Source organism: Hemicordylus capensis, chromosome 4 (assembly GCF_027244095.1).
Source record: "Hemicordylus capensis ecotype Gifberg chromosome 4, rHemCap1.1.pri, whole genome shotgun sequence".
Taxonomy (NCBI): domain Eukaryota; kingdom Metazoa; phylum Chordata; class Lepidosauria; order Squamata; family Cordylidae; genus Hemicordylus; species Hemicordylus capensis.
In genome coordinates, this window is record NC_069660.1 from 136,091,985 (window position 1) to 136,113,167 (window position 21,183).

General features: G+C 45.6%; 1 protein-coding gene and 1 long non-coding RNA gene across 15 annotated transcripts in view; one reads left to right on the forward strand and one right to left on the reverse strand.

Moving 5' to 3' along the window:
* NTNG1 (netrin G1) overlaps positions 1 to 21,183 on the forward strand; it is a 334,331-nt gene that overhangs the window by 146,944 nt on the left and 166,204 nt on the right. The gene's annotated exons all lie outside the window — the stretch shown is intronic.
* LOC128322687 (uncharacterized) lies at positions 14,188 to 16,393 on the reverse strand. The gene is made up of 2 exons (XR_008305884.1): positions 16,132 to 16,393; positions 14,188 to 14,376 (listed from the first exon to the last, which is right to left on the reverse strand). It is a non-coding gene; the product is annotated as an uncharacterized LOC128322687 (long non-coding RNA).

A 21,183-nucleotide genomic window follows, 5' to 3' on the forward strand; every position in this document is an offset into this window, starting at 1 on the left:
CAATGGAAATCCCTGTAGTAGTGCTGCTTGCACATCCTCTTGTTTCTAAATGGTGTACGAGTCTGCAGCAGCCCGGGGGCAGAAAATTACAGATACGTAACACTGCGCATCATGTAAGATATGGGACTTAGTCATGATCGACTTAGTCTGGATGTTACCCTAGTTTCCCTAGAGGTTTTGCTCATGCAGGACCCTCCATCTTGGCATTTTGCTATTCTCTCGTCAAAACTCTTGCTTTGTTGAAATTACTTTGATGTTAAGCCTGTGGAGAGACCCCCAAATCAGCTTCCATTTTCTATTTTATTTAGTGTTCCATTTCTATACCGCTTTTCATTAAAAAAAACAAAAACAAAAAACTCAAAGCAGTTTACGATATAATTAAAACAATGCACAATTAAAATACAAAGTAAAAGTATAAATATTAAATATAAAAATAATATATCTCTATATAAAAGTTTTTAAAACATATATAAAACATACAAAATATATAAAACACACAAAACACAAAGCAACAGCAGTAAAAACTGTACTCATATAAAAGCCTGGGTGAAGAGCCACGTTTTTACTTGTTTTCTGAAAACTGTGATGGAGGCTGGGAGAGCATTCCAGAGCAGGGATTACTAAGAAGAAGGCCCTATCCCAAGTGCTTGACAACCAAGCCTCTCTCACTGTCAGCATGCAGAACAGAGCCCCCTCTGATTATCTTGTCAAGCTTTTGATTTGGACAAAACCTTTGTAACTTCTCTACACAGGTTCTGCAGTTTCCCACCATTGCACATGAAGGTGCACTGGTTTGCCTCAGGGTGCCTTTGCAGAGAAGCACTGAATGTGCAGGTGCTGTGGAGCATAGCTGGCTGATACACTCCTCTTCCCCTACACATATTTGATCAGCAGCAGTGGGGACAAGAACTGCAGGAAATGTGCTTCTTTATAATGTCCTAAGTTCTTTTGACAGCTTGCACATAAGACTGGAGGTGGAACCAAATGTGGAAGTGGTTGGAATGTGCATGAATCAATTTTTTTTATTTGTACCCCAATTGAAACACCCCCCAATTTGTTTTGGGTCTGAATCTGACTCACACACACACACCCGAATCACCCCAGATTTGATTTGTACACAAATTTTCTGAATCTGAATCCAAATCTATTCTGATTTTTAAAAAGGTCCCAGGGCCAAGCGGGGGGGGGGGGGTAGTGCCCAATGGATGGAAGCTACCACCCAAATTTCAAAGAAATTGGGCAAAGTGGTGTCTTGTAAAGAATTTTTGAAGTGCATGCATCTTTAAGCTTTTCCCAATAGGGAATAATGGGGATTTCAGCAACCTTATAGCTCCATGTGGGGGGAACAGGGGTGGCCCAGAGCAGGGTGTGGTGGGTGGTAGTTCCTAATGGGTGCAAGGAAGCTACCACCCATATTTCAAAGGAATTGGGCAAAAGGGTGATATTTAAACGATTTTTAAAGTTGGCATGTCTTTGTGGCAGATTTGGGGCAAAAAGGGGATTTCGGCAGCCTTAGTTATAACTCCTGGGGGGGGGGTGACACCAGGGTGGCCCAGAGTAGGTTGTGGTGGGTGGTAGTGCCCAATGGGTGCAAGGAAGCTACCACCTAGATTTCAAAGAAATTGGGCAAAGGGCTGGTTTTTAAATGATTTTTGAAGTTGCCATGTCTTTGTGGCAGATTCAGAGCAGAAAGGGGGTTTCAGGGGCAGAAGAGTGGGTCAGGCGCTAGTGCCCCAATGGGTGCCTGCCACCATCCAGATTTCAAAGAAATGGGTGAAAGGGGTGATTTTTAAAGAATTTCAGAAGTTTGTGCATCTTTAAGCTTTCCCTCCATAGGGAATAATGGGGATTTCAGCAGGTGTAGTGCACATAGGGTGCCAACCACCCCCATACCCTCAAGCCCATGGGATACTTTCAATGACAAACAATGAATCCATTCTTATTTGCTACTGGAGAATCTACTCTCAGAACACCTCAGAAACAACAAAATCCAGTACCCCATGGGCTTGTGGAAAAGCTTAAAGAAACACAAACTCCAGAAATTCTTTAAAATGACCCCCTGGTGGCGCAGTGGTAAAACTGCCGCCCTGTAACCAGAAGGTTACAAGTTCGATCCTGACCAGGGGCTCAAGGTTGACTCAGCCTTCCATCCTTCTGAGGTCAGTAAAATGAGTACCCAGAATGTTGGGGGCAATATGCTAAATCATTGTAAACCACTTAGAGAGCTCCGGCTATAAAGCGGTATATAAATGTAAGTGCTATTGCTATTGCTATTGCTAAAAATCAGCCCTTTGCCTAATTCCTTTGGAATCTGGGTGGTAGCAGGCACCCATTGGGGCACTACCACCTGACCCACTCTTCTGCCCCTGAAGCCCCTTTTCTGCCCCGAATCTGCCCCAAAGACACGCAAACTTCAGAAATTCTTTCAAAATCAACCCTTTACCCAATCATTCTGAAAACTGGGTGCTGGCAGGCACCCATTGGGGCACTACCACCTGACCCACTGTGGCACTCTTAGGAGGCACCCACAGGCAGAAATGGGCACTGTCTGTCCCCATTGTCCCATAAGGTGGATGCAGCACACATCAACAATAGCAGAGCTTTGCAAACAACAAGGTTTCCAAAGGTCACACACATCCACTGTGTCCCACCACCACCCCCAACAGAAATGCAATTGATCTACACACAACAGTGTGAAACAACAACAATGAAATGAACTGCCCCAAATGCCCCCTCCCAATGCAGGGTAACAGCAGCAGTAGCCAGCAACAAGTAAGCAAGCAAGTAAGTGTGATATCCCAGATGCAGCAGACTACAGCAGCAGACTAGGGCCAACGATAGCACCAAATGTGCCCTGCCCTCCCTCCCCCAAGCATTTTTCATTCACAAGCAACAGACACAGCTACATCTGTGGCACATGGCCATAAACGCAGGTTAAGTCAGGAAGGATGCAAAACAACATTCTGCCAGTGGAACAGTGAGGTTTGCTCCCCCTCCCACCTACACAAACGGAAGAGTGATGATGACAATGGCACACATTTTTTTGGCACATTATTTGACATTTCTTCAACGGATTGGAGCTTGTGGCCCCAGCACAACCTATTGTAGATGAAAGCAATCTAGTCTGAATAAAAATGATGATGATGCTACAAGTCACAATATGACCCAATCTTCATTGCAAAGAAGTCCAGAGAGAGAGAGAGAGAACCTGTCCCATGCCCACCGATGACGTCCCAGCATCGTATACCTGTGTCTGTGTGCTCTGTGAAAGGGTTAGTGAGTTTAGGGTTAATCTTTGCCATGGCCTCAGAATGCTGCAGTTGGGTGTGGGGGGTAAATGTGCTCAGGGAAGAGGCTAAAGTCTGGGACTTCCTGTCCACACAGAGCCTGTAGACTGCTAGGCAGAGAATATTAATACTGATATATTATGGGCACAGAGGGCTGGAGGACAGGCTTCTGTTTTTTAAAAATGCCCCTTCCCAAATAAATCTTTGCAATGAGGAAAAGGTTTTGTTTTTTAAAACCACAAGGCTACGCTACCCTTCTAACCACCTACTAGTACTAGCTAACGGGGATCCCTCCCACAGATAGAACCTCTGTTTAAACTTCTTCTAAACTAAACAACACACCACTTTTAAAATTCCATTGCAACCTAAAACCTCCCTCCAAACAGGAAAAAACCCCAAGAATACACAATTCCAGAGGGTGTGTGTGTGTGTGTGTGTGTGTGTGTAAATGGGTACTCGCTCAGTCTAGGGCTTCACCCATGTTGTGTGTCCATTTGTCCACTTCTGTGGCCTGATCTCTGAGTCTACTGTTTCTTCTTCAATCTTCTCTTTCTTCAGTCTTCAGATTGAGGGGCTGGGGGGGGGGGGGGGCTGGGGCAAAAGCCTGGAAAATCTGGGGGGGAGGGGTGGCTGGCCAGGTGGCCGCTGGGGCTGGTGGCTGGCACAGACACTGCAGGCACAGGCAGGCAGTGATTCTCTCAGCAGAAGGAAGGGGGTGAAAAAAGAATTCTATTCTTCTCAGGAACAAAAAAAGCAATACAGCAGATAATCGGTTCCCAGGCTGGCATGCAGCAGGGGCAGGCAGGCTAAGTGGCAAGGCAGGCTGGGCTCAGGCTGGCAAGGCAGAAGGCAATAGGCAATGCACAGCAAAGCTCTCTCCCTCTCTCCTCCCACAAGGCAGAAAGGCAGAATGGTGGCGGCTTGCTGCCTCTTTAAATCTCATTGAAAATCCCTCCTTGAACTCCTCCCCCACACCCTTGCCCCTTCTTCGACCCTTCCCCTGGCCAATGTGGGGCCAGTCAGGAGTGGCAAGAGCCAAAAGAGCCAATCTGGAACCAGGAGGGAATTGTCAGCAGATCAGCCCATGCTTTTGTTCACCAATCTGAAGCTTGGAAGGGTGGGACATTCAAATCGACCTCAATACAAAATGGAGACTACATGGAGATCGCCACAAAATGGAGTTCCAAAACAACAAAACATTCGGCTCCAAAATTTGGGCAATTTGTTTGGACCTGAATCTTTCCGGGCTTACAGTGGGGTGATTTGTTTTGTATACAAATCGCCCGAAACAGGCAGATTCAGGTACAGATCGTTCTGTACCCAAAATGTTTTGCACCTCCCTAGAAAGTGGGACTACAGGCATTATGAAGAAGGGGTGGTGGACAGGAAGCCCAAAGCCCTTTTCAGATGTTATAACTAAAGACGCTGTACCCACAGCATTTTAAATGGGGTCGGCTGTCCTACCCCATCCCCATTAGTCACCCCCGCAGCCTGCCACTTAGGGATACAGTGATGTTCATCTGAAGAGGTGAAGGCCACTTCTGTGATGGTGAGTGCTTTCATGATCGGGAGGCTTGGCTGTCTTTAGTTATAACATCTGAAGGGGATTCAGACGTTCTTGTTCCCCAAGAATTCTTGTTCTTGTTCCCCAAGACTTGTGTAATGTCAGGCCACTCCCAACAGGAATGCTGCTTCTCTTATTATTTCCTCTTGCTGTGAAGTTACTTGGGAAAATTCAGGTATTTAAGGTTCAGATTATGAGCATTCTATTGCTGTGGAAGACTTTTGCCCCCCTGAGCTTAAATGGGACTGTCAAGGTAAAGTCCAGGGACCATTTTCTCAGTTCTTCAATACAAGAGCCAGTGCTTTATTCGGGAACTTAAAATATCTTCAAGTCCCTTTGCAATACATACCATTAAGCCGCTCACTTTATTTTTATACTCTCCCTCTGCTGGAAGCTTCTGTATTTGAGCCCCAGGGCTTTTCGATTGTGTCCCAGCAATAACAGCAGCTCAATTTTTGTCTCTCACATTATCAGTTTTAAATTTAATCTACCTCAGAGTCTGAATAAGTTACCCTTGGGGTGAAATCATAGTTTACCATGTCCTCCCCACCTTCAGTCAGCATGCCTACAATTGTACTGTGCCTCTAAATGCTTACTGTTTGGGAATAGACTTGAGATTTTCAGGAGCTTCTTATTTCTTCATGCCATGGCTTAGGATGTGATTTATCTGAAATAAAAATAAAAACACATCTCAGTGGATATAATTAAGGAAATTGTCTAGTGTTTCCAGCTACATTTCATGTATTTTATGCATGTATACAGAAATGATGAATTCTCAGGCATTTGCCCTCAAGTAGGTGATGCAGTCACTCATTTTTAACACAAGGAAATCATATAAACTAGAACAGGTGGTCCCAACCTTGAGTGTCCAGATGTTGATGAACTACAACTCTCATCATCCACAGCCACAGTGGTCAAGGACTGGGAACCCTTGAACAGAGGCGCTCTAATCCCCAGACCTTGGGCCCCAGTCCATGGCTCCAAGGTCCGGGGGAGCCGCCAAATGTCCGGGGGGGTGTTTCCTAGTGCCACCCCATGACTGCCCACCATGGCAAAGCTAAGTGGTGTCTTTTGTTTAGTTTTTAAATCAAAGCCGCCGCGTGGCCAAGGGGGGGGGTTGGCCGAGCAGTGGACCTACTCCTCCCACCCCGGCAGCAGGGGGAGCAACCACTGGGCACGTCCTCTTGGCCCAGAGGCTTTAGTGAACTGCACAGGCATGCCTCGCAGTTCACTACAGCCTCTGGGCCGAGAGGACGTGCCCAGTGGTTGCTCCCCCTGCCTCCGGGGGGGGAGGAGGAGGACCACTGCTTGGATAACCCCCACCCCAGGCAACCACCCCTCGGCCATGCAGGGTGTCACAGGCTTGCGACGAGCTTCCTCTGAACTGCGCAGTCGCACCTCGCAGTTCACTACAGCTGCTGGGCCAAGAGAATGTGCCCATCAGTTGCTCCCCTGCCATTGCTGTTGCCGCCACCGGCAGGGAGAAGGAGGAGGAGGAGGACCACTGCTTGGCTAACCTCCATCCCCAGCAACCACCCCTCAGCCATGCAGCGAGTTAGATTTAAAAAACAAACCATGTAGGTTCTCCGCAGGAGGCCCCCAAAAGTAGGTTTTGGGGGCCTCGCAGCAGGGGGGCCCTCAGTGAGGGGCTGGTCCGGGCGCCAAAGTCACCTAGGTGCACCCCTGCCCCTGAACTAGGAACATAGGAAGCTGCTATATACTGAATCAGACCATAGGTCCATCTAGCTCAGTATTGTCTGCACAGATTGGCAGAGGCTTCTCAAAGTTTGCAGGCAGGAGTCTCTCTCAGCCCTATCTTGCATATGCCAGGGAGGGAACTTGGAACCTAGATGCTCTTCCCAGAGCGGCACCATCCCCTAAGGGGAATATCTTACAGTGTATAGGCGCTTTATTTTTCTGAATTTGTTTTATGCTCCCCATGCACACTATGTAATTAAACCTAGGCCATTCTGAATAAATTCGGTTTTATTGTAATATTGTTCTCAGTTATGGTGGCTCCCCTCTGATTTATCCCAGAGCAAAGTTTGATACTATAGTAACTGCAAGTATAATTACCAAGGACACAACCAGTAAGAAGTGCTCCTGTGCAAGCATCACTGAAATGAATCAATTTGAGTGGTGCTAATGCAAAGTATTTTTCATTTCATTTTGTGTCAGATGTTGTTATTAATTATGGTTGTGTTAATCCATATTTTTTTAAAAAAAATTGTTTATTTGTTTAAACCTCCCTGAGCCATTTTTGGACAGGCGGTATAGAAATCAAATTAATAATAACAACAACAACAACTTAAAAGATGCATTTTAGTTTCACGTTTATCATGAATGTCCCGCTTTAAACTTCAGTTCAAATATTAACACTTCCTAATAAAAATACATCTGCTTCAGATTAGAAGGGTAGTCATAGTAGTTTGGGCCATTATAACAGTTGTAGCACCTGAAGATTCCTTTATTTGCAAGAATACTTGCATAAGCTCTTTGGATTCCTCTGAGACATTTGTCACTATTTGGAGGGACTTCTTTTAAAATTCCTCCAATTTAACTGCAAACTTCATTAAGAGAATGGAGGAAAAACAGCTTATGTACTTATGATCTTGTCAGTTTATACACTATTCCCCTGTGTCAGTACCAAAAAAAAAAAATGCTGCTATACTATGTCATTAAAGAAAAGGAATGCTCATCTTTTATATGCACTTCAAAGGGAAATATCCTGCATAAAAATTAAATGAAATCAGTTCAACTTCCATTAGTCAAGATTAGCATAGTTTGAATAAGCTGTTCCAGTTTTCCCTAGGTTCGTGCCTAGAGTCAAATAGTAATTTTTCTCCACATCCATGCTGGCTACTGCAATATTATATTCACATGTAAATAAAATAAAATAAACTTAAATATTATGTTTAAGCTTAAGTAATGTGCAGTGTTGCAGCTGTGTGACCATCTGGAACATATTTATAGAAGTGGAAAGGGCTTTTGGAAGGAGGAGAGAGACATGAAAATCATTCGGCTTCAGCAAGCACAGGGTCGCTGAAGGCTCTTTGTGGACCCACAACCCATTGCCAGAGGCTGCTGCTCCTGTGGGCTATTTAACCCTTACATGAAATTTCACAGACTCTAGCCTCAATCAGAAGCTATGTTCAGTGTACGTGGTTACAAATGCTACAGGGAAGCTCCACCCTTGTTTTGACACAATCTGAAACCCTGTGTCCTCTTCCAAATCACAGGTAGAATATTTCTCCAAGTACAGTGTTTGCCTCTTCAGACAAATGTTGTCCTCACAGAGAGAGAAGAGGCAGGGTTTCAAATCGTGTCAGCATGGAAGCATTGCTTCCTAGTAGTGTTTGTAACTGTACATTATGATTCCATAATTTTGATTAGGGCTTACAGCATTTGCTCATTTTGTGGTCATTTGGCCTCACTGTTTCCAATTTTTGCTTTCTTTTTCTGTGTGTGTGTGTGTGTGAGAGAGAGAGAGAGAGAGGGAGGGAGGGAGGGAGGGAGGGAGGGAGTGATGTGATAAGCATCTATTTCGTGCATCTGCTGAAGTGGACTGTTGTCCATAAAAACCTATGCTTCAATGCATGTGTTAATCTTTAAGGTGCTACAAGACTCTAAAGCCTTTTACACAATCATCTGGGGGTGGTTTGGGAAAGGGGTGCCCACACATGATCACTCCCTTAGGCTCTCTGCACTCATCCCTCTCCCCAGACAGTCAAGCTGGTGCACGCTTCAGTTTAAGGGAAACAGAGCTGGGTTCTCTGGATATCCCACAATGCAATTTGCACACATCAGACAGGCAGCCCTCAGTACAGTGACACCTCTCCTCTGATGGGCCCCTCTAGCCACAAGATTCTATGATAAAGACAGCCACCGTCTTCCTGGGAGCTGATTTTAGCAACAATCTTAGTACACATGCAGCAGATCAAGGTACAGAGGCTTCTTTTCCTTCCAACCTGGGTTAAGACCTGAGTAGAGAAGTGAGGGTGCCCTGTTTTGAGTGAGCTGTATTTGCAGTAGTTGCATCAGTTCACACAGACACCTGCAAACCTGTGAGCCTCCTTCTGCTGCCTGTGTGTACGGCCCTTCAATGTTGTTTTTGCCGCAACAGACAGACAGTAGGGATGTGCAGAACATTTTGAGCTTGGAACATTCTGACTTGAAATACGCCATTTCAAGTGTTAAGCTCGAAACAGAATGCCCTTCAAATGAAGGGCCTGTTTCCAGCTCAGAACGACCCTGTTCCGAATTGGAATGTTCCGAGTGCCATTTTGGTGGGCTCTTTTCCCCTTGCTTCCTGTTTTTGGCACTGGCTTCCAATTAGCTTGTGGTTTCCTTGCTTCTTGGTTGGCTTGTTATCATACAACTCAACTGGCTCACCTGGTTGTTCTGACGGAACGTTCCAGGTATTTGCATTCTGTTCCAAGCTTGGAACGGAATGCAAATCCTGTTCCATGCATATCCCTAGGACACAGCCATCCTTCCAAAAGTCCTCAGTGTTAAGAAGTTGTTGTTGTTGTTGTTGTTAACAGTAATATGCAACTTGAATTGAAAGTGCTGTTTGAAAACAGATCTCCACTCTCCCATACAATGACTCCACAAGCAGCCTACAGAAGTTCCCACCAAAAAGCCCTCTGTCTTGAAATCTCCTGTATCCATTTTTTGTCCACTCTTATCAACTTTTTTTTAGCTTTTTTTGAGACCTCTTAAATGCACAAATATATGTTTTAAAAAACAGGTGTTCAAGACAGCAGACCTTTCAATGTAAAACACCAGCCTCACTGCTATCTTTAACTTAAAAATAAAAAAAGTCTCTCTCAAGCAAACCTAGCTTACCTGTTATGAGGGGAAACATGAGGTAACTCCTTTTAAGTTGCCTAAACCTTTTAGAAAGATTGAGATACAGATGTGATTAGAAGTGGCAGAATAAATATTCAGATGCAGTGCATCCTCAGTTAAGACCTTAAAAAAAAACACCTCTTGCTTCTAATCTTAACAGTCCCTGTTATAAATTGGTCTCTACCTTCTGCAACATGCGGCACCCAAAAGAGTGTGACTAGATACACTCACATTTTCAGATCACCAGAACAATAATGCAAGCACCCAGTTAACCCTGTCAATAAACTCTTTGTAATTCTATACACAAAGCAGTCTAACCTGCTAGGAGTAACTGGTCCAGGGAGTTTTAGTGCAATATAATCAAAGACCCCTGTAAGGTATATGGATTTGTTTGCCGTATTTATCTTGATGGAATGGCAGACTTGGTATTCAACACAAAGTTTATTCCTCTTCATTAAATATAAATATTGTTTATGGATAACAAGAGTGCTACAAAGGAAGAAGAATCTGTGTTAGTATTCTTACTAGCCCAAGCTGCTTTGTGCTTTTTACTGTTGCTGGAGGGCAGCAAATAGGGAGTCTTAGTCACCGATGTGGGGTTCCAGAAAAACCTGGATAGCCTACACCATGTCACTTATTTAACAGCATGTGCCAGAATGGTCCACTCACTGGTTTTCCACAGTCAATGGAAAAACAGTCAGTGAAGGAAGAGATAAAGCTAGTGCACTGTGGGTTTCTTAGACTGCAAGCTAAGGATGTCCCTGGGTTCAAATTTCACTTCAGCAATAAACTCATTAGGTGACTATAGACAAGCCATGGTTCTTCCTGAGATTTTTTTTTTTAAATACACAGGTATGAATACCCCAGATAGACACTGCATAACAAATAAGATGGCCCCATTTTTAGAATAATTCCTTCTTTTCACACATAGGAGCTCTTCTCACGATCAGTGAGCTCCAGGGAGGTCTGCAGGGAGAGCAGGTTACACTGACCCTCCCCGCAGATGAGCAGCTGTCCCTCCTTGGACGGGCAGATTGCCTGCCCAGACGAGCACCGGTCCTGCTGGTAGCTCTGGGGATTGGGATGTAGGGAAGTGCCGCCATGCATCCCCCCGCCGTCCCCCAGAGCAACTGTGTGGTGCATTATTGGGATCCTCCCTCCCCCCCCGACTAAGTGTGCCAGCAGAGGTGGCAAGCAGCTGCAGCTGAAACACAAGCACAAAAATGGGGTTAAGGGAGCACTGGCTCATTTAGAAAGGAGGCTACTTAGGCGGGTTTGCTGCTGTGTAACCACCAGGATTGGGTCCAATCCTGGCGGTTCACACGCATGTGCAAAACCAGGCTGGACTCCCTTAGTCCTGTTTTGCACGCGCGTGTGAATGGCCTCATAGTTTTGAATTAACTACCCAACTCTTTGCCTGCCTCCTTCTAGTTATCTTTTAGTAAATCATTGGTGTCCCTTTGAGCAACTGCATTTGCACAGCTTTCTACTGGCATGGAGATGCCTTGATAAGCAACTCTGTTGGCAGTGTTTACACACAGCAGCACAGGTAGTGCTCCAACCACCTGTATTGCATGGTATGTGAGCCACTATTCATAGCAGTAAAAGATAAAGAGGCTGTTGTCACATGCAGGCAAAACCGGGCTAAGGAAGCCAAGCCCAGTCTGGCCCGTGAGTAACAATCGCTGGGATTGCGGCCAATCCTGGCAGTGCCTAGACAGAAGACCCATCTGCTTAAATGAGGTTAAGGGAGCAAGCGCGCCCTTAGCCCTGTTTTGTTAATTGTGTGGCAGCGTCGGCTGCTTTCAGCCAAAACTCCGCCCGCCCAGCAAAGACCAGGGGATCATCTACGGGGGAGGTCAGCTTTTCAAGGCTTCCTCCCCTTGCCCCTTCAAGCCCTTTCTCACTGATCATGAGAAAGGGCTCAAGGTGTATTTGTGAAAGCAAACCAGTAGTCTATTGGTAGCATAAATATTCTGAAACTCCAACATTAGCTAAATGGAACCACCATGTCCAGAGGCAATCTATTTTTAACCCATACCAATTAAACAATAGGGGGTGTCTGCCACAATCATGCTCTTCTTTGGTTTCTAGAGATATCTGGCTGGCTGCTGGAGGAAAAAAGTGAGATTAGATGGACCCTTGGTGTGGTCCGGCAAGCATATGTGTTGTTACGATGGGGACACATCATAATCTCAACAGATATTGAGATTATGTGTTGGAATTGTGTTCAACACAAAAAGATGGCATGCCTTCTAAAATCAGCTAAAGGTAAAGTGTGCCATCGAGTCAGTGTTGACTCTTGGCGACCACAGAGCCCTGTGGTTGTCTTTGGTAGAATACAGGAGGGGTTTTACCATTGCCATCTCCTGCGCAGTATGAAATGATGCCTTTCAGCATCCTCCTATATTGTTGCTGCCCTATATAGGTGTTTCCCATAGTCTGCAAAACATACCAGCAGGGATCAGCTACCCATGCAGAAACACCTCTTTTGTTCTCTCTCTCTCTCTCTCTCTCTCTCTCTCTCTCTCTCTCTCTCTCTCTCTCTCTCTCTCTCACACACACACACACACACCACCTGTTTGTAATCTGCTTTGCTTTAGGTTATTTGGTTTTGTAAGAAAAGGAAGGAAAAATAGAGCCAAATAGCACAATTATGGTTTTATGTTGGTTTTATTGGATGTTAATGTTTCATTTTAATTGTCTTTGTGCTGTCATGCATTCAGGGGCTCCTTGGGAGCTGAAAGGCAGGATACAATTGGAAAAAATGTGTGCAGGATAGCAATGAAAAATTGTTTAAAATGTAAAGAAACATTACATTAGGAACAAGGCGACTTCCACCCTGTGCTGTTCTAATCTTGTCCATCTTCAAAACAGTTTAAAGATGACAGCCATATTTATTCTGTGAAACTGCTCTGTTTCACATCTTTGTTTATATATTATTTTCTCTTTGGTAGATAGTGCAAGCCATCTCTGGAGCATAGGTGTGAACCAGGATTTCCAGAAGGAAGGCAGAGCACAAGAACACTAGAAAGATGGAAATCAGCTTTTCCTGCTCAGGTGCCTAGGGAACAAAGGAAAACTCAATTTCCAATACTCAGCACATAAAACCAGGCATACAATTTCAAAATATCAGTGTTTGGTTCTGGGTGGAGGCCAATTCACACATGCAGGTCCATCACTTGACAACTGCACCATTTTATTATGGCTTGCACATGGATATGAGCTATTATACTGTAGATCTAAAACTGCAGATGAACTTTCATTTCACCTGATCTGAAAGTTACCTTCAAATACACCGCTTTTCAGTTGAGTCAATATTAAGCAGCCTGTCAGCAAAGGTAGAGAATCTGAGTGAACCAGCCTATGGATATCATGTGTAAGATCCTGTATTCTTTCCACTTCCGCATACCAGTGCTACAGCAACCTTAAATATAGTTGCTGTATGTTCCAGCCCCACTCCTAGTCTGTTTATGTACATAACTGCAGTCTCAGTCCTTGGAGAAAGCAAGTCCTTGGAGAAACCTTGGAGAAACCACATCACATTCCCATTTATCTGGCTTAAGAGCTACTGATAGCTGCAAAAGGCCTGGACCAGGAAGAAAGCAAGCAGCACATTCCTTATCCTTGAGGCTATTCATGCATGTGCAAAACTGGGCTAAGGGAGCCTGGCCCAGTATTCATGCATGTGAACAGCCGGGATCGCACCTAATCCTGGTGGCACCATAGCAGCAAACCCACCTACAGATTAGGGATGTATGAACAGTTTGGGGGTGGTTCTGGAGTAGAACCAAACCACCCCCTTTCAGTCCAACCCCGGACCAACCCCCCCCCACAACGGGGATTCAGTGGATTCATGATTTAAAATATATATATTAAAAAATTCTTCTACGTTTAGCCAGTTCGGCCACTTTTTCTGGCCCATTTGGGCTTCTACTAAAGGTAGTAGAATTTTTTTTTTTTTTTTAAATTAAAAATCGCGAACCCCCTCCCTGATCGAACCAAATGGGGGTGCGTTTCTAAGGGTTGCCAGACCGAACTGGTCTGGTCAGGTTCAAGTCCGGTCTGTACTTGAACCAAACTGGGCCAGCCAGTTCCGTACACATCCCTACTACAGATCCTCCATTGAAAGCGAGGTTAAGGGAGCCAGGGCTCCCTTGACCCTGTTTTCCAGATCATCTTGTCAGCCATGGCTGCAAGTTAGCAGACTTTGGGGTGGATCCCCATAATGCACCACGCGCTCACACGGCGCATTATTGGAGCTCCAAGGGTGGGGTGATGCATCCCGGCACCCTGACCCTCGGAGCTGCCAGTAGGAGCTGGTGCTTGTCTGGGTGGGCAATCCGCTCACCCAGGGATGTCGTGAGGCTCATTGGTGGAGAGGTAAGTTCTTTTGGACTTCCTCCCCACAAAAACGACTAGACCTTTCTCACTGCAGGTGAGAAAGGGCTCCCTTTCTGACTGCTAGAAACCAAGCATGATAGCAGCTGTTCCAAGTATCTTTATTTTTCTCCATGACTTTGAAATGGAACACTGTGAACATTTCCTTTATGAAACCAAAGAACAAGTTCCATTCAGCAGCTGTAATCACAAGGACAATAGAAGGGGCCTGTTTCAGATGCTACATTCCTGAAGATCAAATCAATGCAATGACAGCAGGACCAAATCTTCACACTGAAAGGAAGGACAGGGAGATCCCACTCACAAATAAAAATAATATAACCTGGTTTGAATGTTTGGCTCTACGTGGACTAAGGGGCCATGGAGGGTGCATCAGCCTGAAATTCACTCCCACTGTTAACACACATCTACTTTTAGCATAGTAGCTTCTGAACAGCCTCCCCTAATGTGTCAGGATATTAAGTTTGATAAAGAACTTGGAGGTTCTCTATGGGAAAATGACAAATCATAGACATTTACATCTTGATCCTAGAATCTATAAGCACAGACTATTGGGCATGGCACGAATTAAACACTCTTCCCAACCATTCATTCTTCCATGCAAGTCTTTCCCCAACACATGGACATTTGCATTCTTAGAAAATATGTATTTGAAAACACATTTGCAATATAACATGTAGTTCCACCCTTAATATACTGCCTACCTCATTAGAAAAATGAATTCAGGCTCATAACTGCAACCATGACACAAATCTAATTAGCTACTAGCTGACCCCGCACAGAGCATCTGTGCAGTTGTGTACTGAGCCTGTGACATCCCCCGCAGCTTGTTCTCCCCCCCCCCGCAACTCGCTCGCTCGCTCTTCCCCCCGCAGCTTGCTTGCTCTCCCCCCGCAGCTCGCTCGCTCTCCACTCCCGCAGCTCACTCGCTCTCCCCCCGCAGCTCACTCGCTTGCTCTCCCCCCTCAGCTTGCTCGCTCACTCTCTCTCCCCCCGCAGCTCGTTCGCTCACGCTCTCCCCCCCCCCAGCTCTCCCCATTGGGCGGGCCAGGGCCAAGCCATCCCACCACCGCCTCCCACCTTCTCCTCCCGGCTGGTAGGGCTTCACCCGCCGTCCACCCACCTCTTCTGGTGGGTCCCTGGTGGCGCAGTGGTAAAACTGCCGCCCTGTAACCAGAAGGTTACAAGTTCGGTCCTGACCAGGGGCTCAAGGTTGACTCAGCCTTCCATCCTTCCGAGGTCGGTAAAATGAGTACCCAGAATGTTGGGGGCAATATGCTAAATCATTGTAAACCGCTTAGAGAGCTCTGGCTATAGAGCGGTATATAAATGTAAGTGCAATTCTGGCCGGAGGGGTTTTGCGTGCTGGGCCCCCACCTCTGCATCCTGACTGCTGCCATTATTTCTCTCCGCTTCAATGCTGGAACTCTTGCACGCTCTAGACCATCTGCGCGTTAGTACTTGATTGCTCCCCTCACCTCAGAGATCTTCCCACCCTAACCTGAGCTGCACTCCTGCTCCTCCTCCATCCCGTTGCTTCCATCCTCCTCACCCTTCTTGGTCGTGGTTGCAGCATTGCTGCTGCCTATTGGCCAAGCTGCAGCCCCCTATCCCCAGAGACCTCCCCACCCGAGCCCGCTCCTGCTCCTCCCTTCAGGAGCAGCAGCAGTGGTTGACCGGGCCATTCCTCGCTGCTGCCACCACCATGGCCGCTCGTTCCCCTCAAGCCGCTGACAGGCCCAGGCCCATCCCTTGCCTGACTGCCTCCCTCTTACAATGGCCTCAGTAGCCCCAAATAGCAGCAGTTGTTGCCTGGACCCTTCCTTGCTGCCAGTGCCACCATGGCCACTCATTCCCCTCAGGCTGCTGACAGGCTCAGGCCCGTCCCTTGCCCTTCCTTCTGTCTCTCTTCCCCCTCCTTTCTTTTTCTCTTTCTCTCTCCTCCACTCGCTCTTCCCCACTCTTTCCCCCCCTCCCTTCATGTTTTTTCTTCCTCCCTCCCTGAGTTAACAGATTTTGTTCATTTACACAATGGCATCCTCCTTCTCCTGAAGGGGCTCTTTCCTCCCTCACGACCTGTCTTTTTGCAGACCCCTGCCTGCTATCCTTTTATATCAAGAACATCTTCCGACCAGTAACAGCTGCATTCCAACTGACCTTAACCATCACAGGCCCCTCCTCCTTATCTGCATAGGGAATCCCCACTGCCCAATCAGGTGCTTCTGCTTGCAAACTCTGCATATGGAATCCCCACTGCCCAATCAGGTGCTTCTGCTTGCAAACTCAGCCAATCGCCTCCTTCCTACCATGTAGCTACGCATGGCCCGTCTACAAGAAATAAGTATATAGATAGATAGATGGTAGTGGTATAATAGAGACGGGGGAGTAGTGGTTTAGATTTAATTGCTATCAGAATCTCCCATAGCACAATATGCAAAAAGGCACAGATTTGGTCACCACAAGGATATGTACATGAGATGTGCACTTTCACACTTGACTAGTCCTCTGTCCCTGACTGCTTTTGATTTGCTCAGCAACATCTGACACATAAATTACTAAAAAATATGTTAAAATGCAAATGGTTGTTAATAGAATAACCATCTGTTTGATGTTGGAAAGATATAGCAACTATTGCAGCAGATGTAGCAAGTATTGCTCTTAAAAGGCATGGAAAACATGAGTCCCTCAGTTATCTGAAAGGAGGGGGGCACCCAAAATATACCCACCATGAATCCAGCTGCCCATGCTACTCTCAGCAGCAGCACCAATGCAACTCCTATCCTCCCAATTTTCACATCAACCATGTATCATAAGAGGTAATTTTGTACTGTGGCATGAACTTGACTTCAAGGCCATATCCTGTGTTCCAGCAAACCGCATCTCACAGCTCAATCTTTAAAACTCAAGCTGCATTCATTGCCTTTGAATAGTCCATAAATAAACAAGCTGACCCACCTTCCTTCAGACATCTTTTCATCCGCAAGTATAATTGGACTCTCTTTCCCTCCCTTACCAGCTGCCTCTGGGCCCCATGGACAAAATGGATGATAATATTTTATAAGTGATAGATCAGTGACATTTTCCTGCCTGATAATCTATTACAGTAGACTCCATCAGTGTGCACTTTCCATCTCGTAATCTCCCCTACAGTATTACTATTAAAGATCTCTCTTTTGCAAGAGAGGGGGAAATCAATTCTCTTGCCCCAGACATACATTAGTGGATGCTGTCACATACCTTCCTAATGAACATTGCTAGACAGACTCATGAGTGACAAGGTAATGCATTAGGAAATTACCCTGTGGGACACACAGGGCTGAAGAATCCAGTTGCCTGTGCAAAATGTCATGATATTCAAGCTATAAAGTAGAAGCTCTTGTCTTGTTCCCCTTCTGACCATTTCAGGAATCGCCATCAGACTGTAAACTGCCACCACAGTAAGCCTTTTAGCCACAACCACTCCCTGCCCTATTTTTTCCGTTTAACTGCCCCCCCCCGCCATTTCTATTTGTTTTTTATGGGGCATACACTCCCTCCATTGGGAAGTGAGTGCCCTAGGTTGTAAAATACCAGGGCTATCAAGCTGAAGACTCTGGAAGAAGAATGCCAGATGTCTTCATTTCTGAAGCACTGTGTAGCTTGCAGAAGGAAGCTGCTGGTCCACAGCCTCCCTATTAAGCTTCAGTGCCAATACTGCAGATGGCAAAAGGAGGGATTATAGCTAAGCAGCTCAGGTGCTAGGGATCAGGTGACACAAGGGACCAATAGGGTTCCATCTGGTACTATAAACGTTTGACTCTAGTTTACAAATCCTATAGGTGAAGCACAGGATGAGCTGCTTTCAGACTGCCCTTTCCTGCTTCCTGGCAGAGGTGCAGCTAGGTAATTTCAGATTCTGAACCTAATGTCTGTACCGAGGCCCCTTCCTTGTTACAAGGAGCGGGGGCTTATCAATAAAAGTTCTCAAAGCAGTTTACATCGGAAAATAGATAAATAAGAAACTAATAGATAAATAATAGATAAATAAGATGAGAGTGAAGATGGGGTTAGCTAGCCAGCTAGACTCAAGCTTGTGGCTTAGCATGAAACTTCCATCACATTCAGTGACGATCACCCTGCACTGGATGTGTGCCTTAACCTGTGTCTTGCAGGTTGCAGCCACAGATATCAGACAACTCTGCAGCAGCCTTTCGGGACCCCAGCCCTTCAAGCCACCAAAAGGAAGCCTAGGAGTTGTACTTCAGGCTGGCCGCAAGGCGAGAACCTGACACTGTCTATGGCTGCTGCCTTTCAGCCTGTACAGATTCACTGGCAAGTAGCGGGAGGGGAGAAGACAGAAAAAGTCAGCTCTGTGACTTGGGCTGAGGACTCTTTTAGGAGTTCTCTAAGCTCTTCCAGAGATAAGCCAAGGGCCTCCCTGCACACTAGGGATAGGGCAGAGGACTATGGGAGACTCCAGACCTGTGCCCAAATGTCCAGTCTTAACGGCGCCACTGCTTCATGATACCACTACCACTTGTCTTCAGACTGCCTGGTGACCTTGCTATTTCACATCATTCAGCCTGGGAAGCCAGACTCAATCCAGTCAAATTTCTCTGAGGAGTGGAGCAGGAAAACAGTGAGGTTATTCTCATGACCGCTCGAAAGCGGGATAAGGTAGCCCAGCCTGCTTTCTAGCGGTCATGTGAACCTCCGGGTGAGCCTAGTAGTTCAACGGCAGCTAGCCAACCTAAATACCCCTCACCTAAAATGAGGTTAGCGGAGCAAGTGTTCTGCTAACCCCGTTTTGGTGATTGTGTGCCAGTGTGGCGCCACACCACGACGACACACGAGTAGACCTCCAACTGGGAGGCTACAACCCTCCTGGTGCCGGGGATCTCCCCAGAATGCCTCGCACACTTGCACGGGGCATGCTGGGATTTCAGGAGCCAGGCAGCCCCCGAACCCCACCACCCCAACCAGCCCCATGTAATTGTGTGGGCAGCTGATCCATCTGCCTGGGGAGGGCAGATCACTCATGTGCAGGGAGAGCGGGCCAAGCCTGCTCTCCCCACCAAACCCTCCTCGGCTCACCACACTGCTCGTGTGGAGAGCCTCAGTATGTTGAAAATTCAGAAGTGCAGACATTCTCCATGATATGCCCACCCCAATAGCCATAGAAGCCAAGAATGAGAAGTACCTGTGTTCCATCCCTGCGCATCCCCCCTCCACTACACCCCTGGTTATCACAGGTGATATCATCCAGTTTCTGCATACCTTGACTGGGAGCCAATCTTTCAGTTAAGATGTTCCTTTAACACCCTTACAAGAAAGGTGGGAGAGTTTGCATGCTTAGCTATGTACATGTGTCCCCCTTGGATATGACAAGAAATTAAATTCAGTGTCTACTGATAACAGTTTGCTAAAAAAACAATCATACAATTTGCCATGTGATTACCGTAAAATAAGATACTTAAGATGTCCCGTCTTTCCTTACCTGGTTTTGTTTTTACAATGTGCTGTTTTCAGTCATCGGTATTTGTTCTTAGATCAAAATAGCAGTGTTTGATTTTTGATTGGGTACCAAATCAAATCAAAGGCTACTGTTTGTCCACTGTTTCCTTAGACAGATTGCACAATAAGACCCTCAGCTCCATAAGAACCACAACAACCTGGCACTTCTTGTAACAATGCACAGGCCCTACAGAGCCTCCATAAAAACGAGAAGGGAAGTGTGATCAGTTTTCTTGGTCACTGTATACAAAGCGACTGGCTCATTGAAGGGTGTCCACATCTTGGCAATTCAATTTGGACTTGGAAGAAAGTCATCTAGTTTGAAAAAGTGTGGCTATACATTTAAGGTACACAGAAGCATTCCAAGAGAGCACACTGACTAGCACTTTGGCATCTAAACAGACCAACAGAGTTTCAGATTTGAATCTGATTCATTGGGCCCTGAATTAAAACCCAATTGGTCAAGAATCCCAGGAAGCTCTGCAGGAGAGGGGGGAGAATTAAAAGAAACTGGGCTCCTTTTCCTTTAATTCTATTACTTTTATTAGACTGGAACACTAATTCAGTTCCCAGGACATTTTTAATAATTAATTAATTAATTAATTAATTAAGATAATTAATTAATATAGATAGATAGATAGATAGATAGATAGATAGATAGATGTGAGATACTGCTGACAGAACAAGAGCAGATTTGTTGATTGTTTCTGACTTTGATATCTGATGAAGGTGATTTGATTCATTTTTTCCTTTTGATGAGCTAAGGATATTTTAGGAGAGTGTTTACTGAAACTATAAGTAAAGAACATATTAATTTTAACTCCCTCCCCCATCTATTATATCCTTTTGATTGAGGCTGTTGAAAGAAATAGGCAGCTGGTACACATATGGTTATGTACGTCACTGGGTGACATACATGTGAGAAGGAGCCATCAACACTATGCCACACCACAAATATAGAACTTTTTGATCATGTTACATCACCACCACCATTCTTTTTCAGTGGAAATGGTTCACACTTTCAGCGGAGAAGTCAAGTGATGTACAAGCAGGTGTGAACCATCCTTCAGTGTATTCACTTCTTATGGGCTGTTCACACCCAGGTTTATCACTTAATTTCTCATCACACAATTGTTGCAACAATCGTGCATGTATGAACCAGCCATGAGATTCCAAAAGCTGTGTTGGGATTTTGCTGTTTCACACCTACAGTATGTACATCACTGACTCTGTTATTACCCCAAATGATATGTTTGGTATGAAATCATGCAGAAATGGCACCTTCTTGCGGTGTCCTCACAGCCCGGAAAGCCCCTTGTCTTTGGAATTTTTGCTCCTCTGACTGAACACAGCTATTCTGGTGAGTTTCTCCCCCACTTCCTCCACATTTTCTTACTATATTAAGAAGGACTTCTTTCTTTAGACACTTTTGAACCCCTCAGACACAATGTCATATACCCACTGCTGTTTTTAACTGGACTAAAGGCTTCTCAAACTCTCTGCTGCTGCTTCTTTGTATTTTGTACTGGTTTTATGCTTGTGTTTTAAATCTTTAATCAGATTTGTTTTATATTTTTAGCTTAATAT